The following is a 13,447-nucleotide window of genomic DNA, read 5'->3' on the forward strand; positions in this document are numbered from 1 at the left end:
AAAAAAAAAAAAAAATGAGAACAGAAATAGCTACAACTATCTCAAGAAAAAAAAAAAACACATTATCTATCATATGCCACTAATTTGGAATTTTAAACAAAGAAGAGTCTATTATAATTATAATTTTGGCTCAGTCCAAGGAAGAAAAATCTTAAGGACCAGAGCTGCCACTGATAGAATGGGTTTTCTTGTGAATTACTGAGTTCTCCACCATGAGAGAGGGCTTCCCTGGTGGCTCAGACAGTAAAGAATCTGCCCACATTGCAAGGAGACCTGGGCTCAATCCCTGGTTCAGGAAGATCCCTTGGAGAAGGAAATGGCAACCCACTCCAGTATTCTTGTCTGGAGAATTCCTTGGACAGAGGAGTCTGGCAGGCTACAGTGCATGGGGTGGTAAAGAGTCAGACATGACTAAGCAACTAACACAGACACACAGACACAGACACAGACACAGACACAGACACAGACACAGACACAGACACAGACACACACACACACACACACACACACACACACACACACACACACACACACACACACACCCATGAGAGAAATTCAAACCAGCCCTATAGAGCCATTTTCTATAAGATTTTAGTTATATCTTACATGAAAAAGACCAAATGAACTTTTTAGCCAATTTAATCCAATAGTATGGGTGGTAAAGATACAAGGTCATTTACTATCAATTTCTATTTAAATTGGTCAGTGCCCAAACTTCACAATTTTTAAATGGTTTGACCATCACCTTTGCCTCTAGAGAGACTTGAAGAATTAACTTTCTCATCATTCCCTACTTCTTTAAGGAAAAGTTCTATTTCAGAGTAGTAGAACATGAGGCCTTTGTCATCTCCTTAGAAATATAGGAAATTCAGAACTAGTCTTTGATAAGTAAAGTGAAGTGAAAGTCACTCAGTTGTGTCCAACTCTTTGTGACCCCATGGACTATATAGTCCATGGAATTCTCCAAGCTGGAATACTGGAGTGGGTAGCCGTTCACTTCTCCAGGGGATCTACCCAACCCAGGGATCGAACCCAGGTCTCCCGCATTGCAGGTGGATTCTTCACCAGCTGAGCCACCAGGGAACCCTTATTATTTGATAAAGTAACTAGCAAAAGGGAAGAAGCATTAGATTTAAACCCTGTCTCTTCATATTTACACCCAATTCAAACACAACCAATAGGCATAAAAATCTCAGAAGCTGGCCCTAAATTGTAGAAGCCACCAGATGTAAGCTCTTCAACTCTAGTCTCCAACCTTTGGTGATCATTCACAAAATTTACTACTCACTGGACAGATGTTTATTGATCACCCACAATGTTTTGAACATGCTTTTAGACTAGAGGTCAGCAAATTTTCTTCTATAATGGGCCACTTAGCAAGTGACCAGCTTTTCAGGTCCCATGGTCCCTTTCACACCTATTCAACTCCCCTATTATAATGTGAAGGCAACCACAGACAATACATGAAAGAGTAAGTGTAGCTGTGTTTCTATAAAATATTATTCACAAAAACAGTAGGCAGGCTGGTTTTGGCCTGTGGATAGTAATTTGCTAACCCTCGGCCTTGACTCTTGAGATATGTCAATGAACAAAACAGAAGAAATTTTCTTTCTTCTTAGAGCTTACAGTCTTATAAAATCAGTAAAAATTATCATGCACTCCAAATACATATACATGTATTTATTATCTAATTTATGTGTGTATAACAGCCTATAAATACATTTTACATGCTATAAAATTTAGGCAATATTATAAATTATAGTGCCAAATATTTTTAAATAAATATATTTTAATTTTTAATACTTTTTTTAAATTTTTCACTACAATTATCACTCACCATTGCATTTCAATGACAGCAATATTTTTTAAAATCTTGGTTGAATATTCTGTGATTCAGTTTTAAGCCAGCTGCTTCAGATATTTGGTTTTAATGACTGTCATAGTGGAAAATTCCTCTCACAAAGTTACATAGCTCTAAAAGGAAGCACTGCATTATTGGCTGTGCTTATTTAACCATGATTACTATTTTTACATCTCATCCTTCAATTATGCAAAGAATTTCATTAAGTTTTTGGCTTATACATTTATATCTTCCTCAGTGTAAATGAGGTGTTACTGCCAACTAATTGGAAGGTAAATATTGGAAGGTAAATAAACATTTGTCGACTGACTGAATATATGCATAAAAATTCATTGAAAGCATTTGAAAGATTTGTAAAGACGTTTCCAAGTTCATGTGAAGTACACTAATGAATGTTTTTTATATATGACATACAAGGTTTTAAGTACTAATCTAACATTACTAAAATTAAAGGCACATAAATACCCAACAGTACACTGGGGGAAGGAAAGCATGAGGAGGCCACTGCCAAGCTCTCCAGGTGGTGGAATGCCCACAGTTCCCCAAAGGAAACTCATGTGTAAGTGATGAAACATGGGAACATTCAGCAATTAGAACAAGTGAGTGCTTCAAGGTCAATTCTAAGGTTTAATACTCGTAAAGTTTTATGGTTTTAATTTTGGAAAATCACAGGGGGTACAGGACTCTGTACTTCCACTACAGGGGGTACAGGTTCGACCCCTGGTCGTGGAACTAAGATCTCACAAACCACACAGTGTGGCTCTCTGCTTCCCAAAATTAAAAAAAAAAATTACAGGGTTGACTAAACTCAATGGATCATCTGCTGCATCCTTTGGTATGAGTTTTAGAGATAATTATTCTGCAGAGCTATTTTTTCTGCTGTTTGTGTTTGGAGAGTTCCCTTTCTTACACTATTTTCTATTCATATAGGGTTTCAATTTGTAACCTAAATTGTTAGATGTAACTGATAGATTCCACCAATCTAGTTCACTTTGTCTGCATGTTCCTAAGTAGCATCTTACCATCATAGCACGTTTAGTAGAATAATGCAGATAAAATTCCAATTAAATGAATATTTCACCCATACCTAACCCAATCACAATCATCTAGTTGGCTATTTTAGGTTTCTAACTTCTGTATCTGCTCCAGTCTGGAAGTTAAGTATCAGTAAACTATCTGAACTGTTTGGCAGAATCTTCAAAATTTCAGATGAACTCTAGCCAAGTTTACTCCATCTCTAATGAGAGGTTATTAATCAATAGTATATTTGTAGTCATGAAAGGGCTGTTTAGAATTTTAATAAATGTCATCTAGAAAATTAACAGAAAAGTAATTAAGAAGATTTATTACCTGATTCCCTATCACCTTCATGGTCAAACCAAAAGAAAATGTGATTAAAAATGAGGATTGCGAAAACCTGAACATTTTATAAATATGTCCTCAAAACCCTCCTTAAATAGCCAGAAAGTCTGGCATTCTTTTGGGTGAAGGTAACACTCTATAGTGTTTTTCACAATGTTAGGCAAGTGTTTAATTATTTGTTTCTCCAACTTCTCCCTCAAGTGTGGAAACAATTTTAGAACAGGGAATTGTGTCCTTTCTTTTTTGTGTCCTCTAATACATAGTAGTGTTCAATTTGCATCTGCTGAAATCAAATAAAATGTTGTGGAAATCCCAAAGTATATTTTAAATTTCCACAGTTCATAACTGAAGAAAATCTCAGAATAGTCAATTCTATCCTTTGTTCATGAAAAATAGATAGGAAAGACATCCTTCCTCATGTAACAGTTTTGATTCAGAAAAACTCTTGTCTAAGTACCGTTAAGCTCTGGAGCAATCAGCATTCTTCTTGAAATGTATTTCAAATGAAAATTGAAAGTGTTAGTCGCTCAGTGGGTTCTGACTTTTGGTGACCCCATGGACTGTAGCCTGCCAGGCTCCTCTGTCCATGAGATTTTTCAGGCAAGAATACTGGAGTGGGATGCCATTTCCTTCTCCAGGGATCTTCCCAACTCAGGGATCAAACCTGGGTCTCCCACGTTGCAGGCATATTGTTAACACTCTGAGTCACCAGGGAAGGAGTTTTAAAATGTCAAATTAATTTGGCCCATCTTCTCATAAAGCAAATAGCTAAAACTGTCATTGTTTGCTGTTGATATGATCAATCTCATAAAGAAAATTAACCAAATCGCTCACAACTAATAAGCGAATTCAGCAAGGTAAATGTACATATCAATAGAATTTTTGTGTCAAAAATCACCAAATAGAAAAAAAAATGCTATTAACAAGATCACCAAATTCTGAAAGATTTCTAAGAATTAACGTTACAAAAACACAAAGAACTGTTACAGGAAAAATTTTTGTAACTCCATGAAAGAATACAAAAGAAAATCTGAGTAAATGAAAACCTATCCGTGCTCTTGAAGGCATGATTTAACACTATAAATATGTCTATTTTCCCAAAAATGATCTGTATTGAAATCAACTCTCATCAAAATTCCAGCTGGATTTATTTTGATGAACTTGATAAACCTCTTCTAAAACGTGTGTAGAAGTCTAACAGTCTATAAACAGCTAAGTCAAATTTGAAAATGATGACAGAAGACTAAGGAATTGCTTTACTAGGTATTAAGACAAACTAAATGTCAGAATAAAAATCACAAAATGGTCTTGGCGCAAGAATGTACAAATACAGTAGTGTAACAAATGAGAGTCATAAGAGAGCTAAGTCCCTAATATACCATAAAGATGACACCATACACAAATCAAAGAAAAAAGGATGAACCAGTTAGTACACAGTATTGGAAAAATATTTCCTAAAAAAATTAAATTGAATTCCTATATAACACCTTATAAAAGTTGGACTCTAAGGATAAACGACTTAAATTTGAAAGGTAAACAATAAAGTAATAAATGATAATGCAGAAAAACAGCCTGATAACCTGGGATGGGCAAGCATTTAAACAAAACCCAAAAAGCACACTCTATAAGGTAAAATACTTGTAAATATTGCATCAGAATGAAGGATTCTGAGAGGAGTTCAAAATGGTGGAGTAGGACAGTGCTGAGCTCACCTCTTCTCACAAAACACACCAATAATACATCAACATGTGGAGCGATTCTCACTGAAAACAAACTGGAAGCTGCCAGAAAGACTCTTACACAAGTGAGCCTGGAAACAAAGATCCACAGAGCCCAGTAAGAGGAGAGAAGGAGGGATCAGCTCAGGACCTGTGCTCTTGAGAGGGAACGCAGAAGAGGAGGGGGACACCACAGCTTGGTGATCCCCCCTGAGGAGTGAGCAGTTGGACCCACATACTGGGCATGCCAGCCCTGGGGCCTCACACTGGGAAGATGAGTCCACTTGGCTGACTGAAGACCAGTGGGGCTCGCAGGAGGGCTAGGAGAGACCTAGAGTCCACTCACAAAGAGCAAGCACATGCTTGGTGGTTGGCAAAACAATGCAGAGGAAGCTGACTGAAACTGCTGGGGACTCTGGCCAATTTGCCCCAACTGGTCCAGCACTTACCCCAACCACACTGAACACCCACTCCAACCCCTCTTGCTCTAGTGCAACTTTCTACTATGGCAAAGTCATACACTGCTGAGGAGAGTATGCAGCCATCCAGGACAGAGCCAGCTCTGACCCAGCACAGTACCCAAATGGGGAGGGGGCAGCCATTGCTGGTGCTGGCAGAGGCAGAGGAACAGGAGCTGTTGAGAGCTCTGATGGGTGCTGGGACCAACTTGTGCCCTGGTCCACAATAGGTGCCTGCTCCAACCTTGCTTGCTCCCATGCTGCTCCCCTCCTGGGCAAATGTGCCTATGCTGGGAGATGGGAGAACATACACTTGCAATGGAACCAGATTAGACCTGACCCTCAGGGCTTCTTCTCCCACAACTTGGCACCCAAACCTAGCCCCCAGCAGGGGATTGTAGGTCACCAAGCAGAGGAGAATCCCAGGCTCAAGCGTGGCTCTGGCTTTAGCCCCTCCATCCCCACCTCTCACCAAGGTGATAGCTGCCAACACACCCTGAGGGAAGATGTGACTCATGCCCACTTCAGATCCAGGTCTCCCACCAAAGCCACTGGGCATACACAGACCATATAAGGATGTGTCCACACAAGGACACCCTCTCAAGACCAGGATAGGTAACTGTTTCCCCTAATTTCATAGGGAGAGAAAGTTAAGCAAAATGAGATGATCGAGGAAGTTGTTTCAAACCAAAGAATAAGAAAAAAAATCCAAGAAAATAATTAATAAAACAGAGAGAAGTAATTTACCATAGAGTTCAAAGCATTAGTAATAAGAATGCTAACAGAACTATGGAAAAGAACAGATGAACACAATGAGAATTTTAACAAGGAACCAGAAAATATAAAAAATAACCAGAGAAGAAAAATACAATAACCAAAGTGAAAAACACACTGCTGCTGCTAAGTCACTTCAGTCGTGTCCGACTCTGTGCGACCCCATAGACAGCAGTCCACCAGGCTCCCCCGTCCCTGGGATTTTCCAGGCAAGAATACTGGAGTGGGTTGCCATTTCCTTCTCCAATGCATGAAAGTGAAAAATGAAAATGAAGTCATTCAGTCGTGTCTGACTCTTAGCGACCCCATGGACTGCAGCCTATAGGCTCCTCCATCCATGGGATTTTCCAGGCAAGAGTACTGGACTGGGGTGCCATTGCCTTCTCCAGAAAAACACACTAGAAGGAATTAATAGCAGATTGGGTAATACAGAGGAGCCTGGCAGGCAACAATCCACGAGGTCTCAAAAGAGTTGGACATGACCTGGCAACTAAACAATAAGGGGATAAAGAAGAATGTGGAAGTGATCTGAAGATAGAATAATGGAAAAATCACACAATCACGCTGTTGTTCAGTCACTCAGTCATGTCCGACTCTTTGCAACCCCATGGACTGCAGCACACCAGGCTTCCCTGTCCTTCTCTATCTCCCAGAGTTTGCTCAAACTCAGGTCCATTGAGTCTGTGATGCCATCCAACCATCTCATCCTCTGCCACCCTCTTTGCCACTTGCTCTCAGTCTTTCCCAGCATCAGAGTCTTTTCCAATGCATCAGCTCTTTGTATCAGGTGGCCAAAGTATGGGTGTTTCAGCTTCAGCATTAATCCTTCCAATGAATATTCAGGGTTGATTTCCTTTAGGATTGACCAGCTTGATCTCCTTGCTGTCCAAGGGACTCTCAAGACGCAATCACATAATCAGAAACACATTTTTAAAACTGAGAAGAGTTTAAGGGGCCTCTGTTACATCATCAAGCATAGCAGCATTTGCACTGTAGCAGTCCAACAAGGAAAAGTGTTGAAAATATATTTGATGAAATTATGGCTGAAATTTTCCTAAACGTGAAGAAGAAAAGAGATACCCAAGTACGAGAAACAGAGTTCCAAACAAGATGAACCCAAAGAGACCCACGCCAAGACATATCATAATTAAAGTGGAAAAAGTACAGATTTTTTAAGGCAAGAAAAAAACAGTCACATACAAAGGAACCCCCATAAGACTATCAGTTGATTTTTTTTTTTTTTTTTTTTTTGCAGAAACGTCGCAGGCCAGAAGGGAGTGGCATGATATATTTAAAGTACTTAAAGGGAAAAACCTGCAACCTAGAATATTCTACCCATCAAGGCTATCATTCCAAATTCAGGGAATTCCTAATATTGTAATATTGTACAAAACTATACTTGTGCAACAACAGAACAGAAGGATTTTGTTCAATGACAGAGTTAGTAGACAGATGACAGAAGAGCAAAAAATAAAATGTCTAAAATTAACAGGACTAACAGCTAGAACATGAAAGGAACACCTTCTAAACAAGGACCCAAAAGAAAATGGGCAAATAAACTGAACAGGCAATTAATTCAAGAAAGCAGTTAAGTGAAGCATGAGATGCTCAAGCTCCCTAGTAATTACAGAAATCAAACACTTTACATTTATATCAGATTAGCAAAAATTAGAAAACTGTCATTCCTGTAACTATTGCTATATAACAATTTACCACAAAAAATTAATTGCTCCAAACAACAACAATCATTTTATTATTTTTCATAGTCTTTGTGGTACCGGGATTCAGGAACCAATTTGGCTGACAGGTTCTGGCCTAGGGTCAAAAGGTATCTGGAACTAGAGAAACCAGGAGATGAGACATCTCACTCTCTCCTCATAAGGCCTTCTCCCTTGTGGTCTATAACCTGGGCGAGTTTGAGATTCCTCAAACTCATGACCTCAGGGGAGTCAATGATATACATGGTAAGCTCAAGGATCCATGGCATGCCTTCTACCAACCAAGATAAGCTGAATCATCTTTCATAATCTGATCCCAAAACTCACATTTTTTAATATAAAAGTATTACTTTTAATACATTACTAACAAAAGTAATATTTTTAAAATATTATTAATACAAATAATAAAAGTATTACTTTTAAAATATTATTTTTGACCAAAACACTCACAAAAGCCTCCCTACATTGAAGGGGAGGAGAACTGGACTCTTTGACGTTAAGTGTCCAGTTTCTAGAGAGGAATGTGGGATGGGAGATACTACTGCAATCTATAGAAAACACAATATGCCACAGCTGGATAGTTCCATGTATTGATGGACATAGGGTAATAGAGAGTGTAGACAAGCATGACTATTCTAGAAAGGAATCTGGCAGTGCTGAGAATGATTAAGTATACTGATACTACTTGATTCACAATTCTCACTCATGGCTGTAGATCCCAGAGAAATTCTCTTACCATCTCTAAGACATGTATAAGGATGTTTATCACAGCATTGTTCAGGGTAGCAAGGAGTTGGAGATCTTTGTTTCATCACCAGGGGAATGAGTAAGTAAAATATGATGAATGCTTACAATGGATTATGCAGCAGTTTGAAGCAGTAGAGTAGATGTACACATAGCAACATGAATAGAATATAAAAAACTATGGTGGTGAAAAAGAGGAAACAAAATGAGATGCATCATGTTATTAATATTTTTATTAAAAATTCATACACACAAAACAATGTAAGTTTTGTAGAGCACACAGAAAGAAAGGGTAGACCTTACCAACTCAATGTGCCCAGGGGAGAACTTTGGAAGTAGAGACTGAAGAGAAAAAAGGAAAATAAGGAGACCAAAAAAAAAACAAGTGAGGGACAGTAATTGGCCAACTGTGTGCCTTGACCTGAGGAGTATAGTTAACTCTACCCTTAACAAATGATTTAATAACAATCTCCAAGGGCTTCCCTGGTGGCTCAGATGGTAAAGAATCTACCTCCAATGCATGAGACCTGGGTTCGATCCCTGGGTCAGGAAGATCTCCTGAAAAAAAGAATGGCTACCCACTCCAGTATTCTTGCCTGGAGAATTCCATGGACAGAGGAGCCTGACAGGCTATAGTCCATGGGGTCACAAAGAGATGGACACAACTGAGTGACTTTCACTTTCAAAGGCAAAGGGAGAATGTTTGTCCTATATAGAATTTTAGTCAATTAATATTCTATAAATAGAGGGAAACTTAGACCAAGTTACAGTAACTTGGTTTATTCATCTTTCAAACTATGATTTGAAATAAAGTTGATGACTGGGCATCAATGAAAGTTGCATTTTCAGGCAGGAAAGATTTTTCAGAAATCTTCAACAGATCACATAGATGTCACTTTAGCAAGGAATAGAATGTGAGAATTTGAAAAAAAATATTTTGACAACATGAAGGTTTCTAAATATATGGTGCTGGAGAAAAAATAAATGATTTAGATTTTTAAATAATCTTCATAGTAAATTAAATTGACATATGCAAAGAGCAATACAGACTGCAAAAAAAAAAAAAAAACACATTAAAATGGCTGCCTATGGGGTAATGAGAGAGGAGTATGGGGGAATAACAGTTCATTCACCAGTAAGCTGTCATACCTACATTTGGACGTGAGATGAGGCAAATAAGTATTTTATCAAAATAATTATAATTCTAAGAGGAAAAAAATGTAAACATTCAATCATTCATATTATTAAAATATTTTAATTTGTATCATGTCTCAGTGATTAAATATGATTTAACACAGTAAGGAAACCACCACAGGCCCAAGGACAAAACAGCTGGGAAACAGTCAAAGACCTTATTTCATTTCCTTGCTGTAACTTTGACATCTGAGTTCAGTGTCGCTTTGACTGGCATGTGCCTCTCTTTGCTTGGCATTCTCATTTAATAATATAGTCACAGCTGTAAAACTTGAGATACTGTCACAAGAGGCAGAGAGAGCTGAGGCTGAACTAAAATGCTGTGAGAATATTAGCCCTTTGGGGTCAAAGAAATATTAAAAAGTCAACCATGGCCCTAGATTTCCATACCAGAATCTTTCACAGATTGAACAAAAGGCTATTTTAATTTGCAACTCCCAGAAGACACCCTTAATGAGACTGGAAAAGAAAAACTGTCCTGCGTCCCTCCTTCTCTTCCATTTGGAACTTGAGAAAAATTGAGCAATTTGCATTTAACCTCTTTCTCAAGGTCATTGACAATAACATTTGTTTACTGGGTTTTACTTTCTAGGATTCTGAAGGGGAGGGAGAGGAGAAATAAAACCATCGATCTTAATTAGCCATATTAGCGAAATTCTTTTAAAAATGCCATTGTAGCCCAATACTTCTAAGTGCTCATTTTTGAACATTTGTGATGGCCTCAACTGAACATAAGCAGACAGCAATCCAGGAGATCCAACTACTTTTGTTCCCAATTAAAGCTTATCTTTTTTTTAAGGTGACCTCACACTTTGGTCACCTTTTAAGACATAGTAATATTTAACATTTTCTTCAAAATAGCAAAATAATTTGAGTTTATATAATACATAAAGGAGAAATATTTTAAAAGAATCTCCCCAATAAAATAATTTCCACAAATCTGTTTTTCAAGTATGAATAATGTTACTGTCTTTCTTTAGCCTTTCCTTGAGTTAAAAATGTATATATTAGGGTCTCCTCAAGAAAAGATGCATCAAAAGGTAGGCAAAGTGAGATTCACCAACATAGATTTTTCTCCTGGTTCATAGTTACAGTTAGAATGGGAATTCCAATGATAATAATATGAATGAATAAATATGTATTAACTTCGGTAAGTACTTAACTATGTGCTAGACACTCTTTTAAGTATTTCAATATATTAATTCATTTAACCATTACAACACCAGTGTTATCCCCATTTTAAAGAAACTTAGGAACTGAAAGATGAAGTAACTTGCTTTAGGTTGCAGAATTAGTAAGTGGTAGAATGGAGAGGCAACTGTAGGTAATCTAGCTCCTGTACTTTTGTTAAAATGGAGGATAATTGCTTTACAATGTTGTGTTGGTTTCAGCCATACAACAGTGTGAATCAGCCGTAAGTATACATATATCCTCCCCTCCCTCTTGAACCTCCCTCCCACCCAACCAACCTTCCCCCACATCCCAACTCCTCTAGGTTGTCATAGAGCATTGGGTTGACCTCCCTGTGTTACACGGCAACTTCCCACCAGCTACCTATTTTGCATGTGGTAAGGTATATGTTTCAACGCTATGCTCTCAATTCATCCCACCCTCCCTTTTCCATGCTGTGTCCACAAGTCTGTTCTCAGCTCCTGTACTGTTAATCACAATTCAGTGCTGCTCCAGTAAAAAAAAAAAAAAAAAAAGAATGTATTACCAGAACAGACTGAATCAATTGGCTGTCAGGTTATTTGTATGGTAGTTTTTGATTGGTCGATAATATTCTTAATTTTTCCTTGTCTTCTATAATCACTACCTGAATCATGTATCCCTTTTCCAAGAAGCTAAGAGAGCTCCTAACCAGTAAATTCTTGGATTGGCCAAAATTTTCATTCAGTTAGTGAGCACATTGTTCAATTAGTGTGTATTAGTCACTCAGTTGTGTCCGACTCCCTGTGCTGCGACCCCATGAACTGTAACCACCAGGGTCCTCTGTCCATGGGATTCTCTAGGCAAGAATACTGGAGCAAAAAAAAAAAAAGAATACTAGAGCAGGGTGCCATTCTCTTCTCCAATTGTTCAATAAAGTTCTTGCTGAAAATGAAAAATAGGTCTTATACCTATATTCAAAAATAAAAGAACTTTTTGGCCAATTCAATACTTAAAAGCCCCAGGCTTTCATTTTCTTATCTATAAAATAAAAGTCTCACAGATTCATAATCTCTAGTCCACAATTCCCAAATCCAAAATGCTCTAGAAACCAAAAGTATTTTTTCATCCAACTGATTCAGGTCTGACCTGACCTCATGCAACGGTCTCCTCACCTTTGCTCCCTCATCCTCCTGTCCAATCTTATTTTGTGAAGCTTTCTCTGGAGCCTCCTGCTCTTTCCAAGTTGACTCAAAAGTGTTTCTCTCCTGTGCTCCAATCCCATTTCAGATTAGATTCTGACAAGGTGGAAGGGTGTTTTAGTTAACCATCCTCTTCACCTACCTACTCTCCTCCTTTCTTCACCTTTTAGTTAGAAATCATCCATAATGGGGCTTCCCTCATGGCCCAGGGGTAAAAGAATCCATCTGCCAATGCAGGAGATGTGGGTTTGATCCCAGATCTAGAAGGATCCCACATGCTAAGCAGCAACTAAGCCTGTGTGCCACAACTACTGTGCTCTGGAGATGGGGAGTCACAACTATTGAGCCCATGTGCCACAACTACCGAAGCCCACATGCCCTAGACACTGTGCTCTGCAACAAGAGAAGCCACCACAATAAGTCCATGCACTGCAACTAGAGAGTAACCACCGCTTGCCGCAACTAGAGGAAAAGCCCATGCAGCAAAGATCCAGCACAGCCAAAATAAGTAAATAGAGTTATTGAAAAGAAAAAAAATCATTCACAATGTTCTCCTCAGAGACAAACAATATTCATATTCAGAGTTTAAGCTATTCAAAGTACAAAAATTGTTCAAGTGTAAGTAAGGCAAACTGTGGTCTTAGAGACCCCTAATAAAATATTCTGGGATGCAAGGATATGTAGGGAAAATATGGCCTCTATTTCTCAAACTAGCAGTAATTACTTTCAATGTTTAATAAGGTAAGAAGCCAGGGCACAAAATTCATGCCGGCACATTTCTACAACTTACACCAGATTGTTGGACATTGATGGGAAGGATGGCTATAAGCACCAAAAATTTTTACAGAAGAATACTGAATATTAAATAAGTCAAGTAGGTGACAACATTTCATTGAGAAATAGTTTTAATTTTTCCTAGAAAAAATTAATTACTCACAACTGACATTATTAACCAAAAGAAAATAAAAAACATCACATGTTGCTATAGTTTCATTTGTGGACTATATGGCATTTTAATTTTTTTTCTAGAAGTGATTTTAAAATGGCAATTTGTTTTACAACCTGTAAGTTTTGTCAGTTAATACAGGGTAGTTTGAATTTTCGGTTCTCAGCATGATAAGAGAGCTGAAGAGAATGAACTATCAGGTTTTGAAATTGTGAGTTTATTTGTGGTTCACTATGCCTTTCTATTTTCCTTTCCAATTTTGAAACAGTGAGACAAGCTAGTTTGCTTTTGTTTTTAAAGTACAGCATCAGCTCATAAGTG

This window comes from Cervus canadensis, chromosome X, assembly GCF_019320065.1.
Source record: "Cervus canadensis isolate Bull #8, Minnesota chromosome X, ASM1932006v1, whole genome shotgun sequence".
In the NCBI taxonomy this organism is placed as follows: Eukaryota; Metazoa; Chordata; class Mammalia; order Artiodactyla; family Cervidae; genus Cervus; species Cervus canadensis.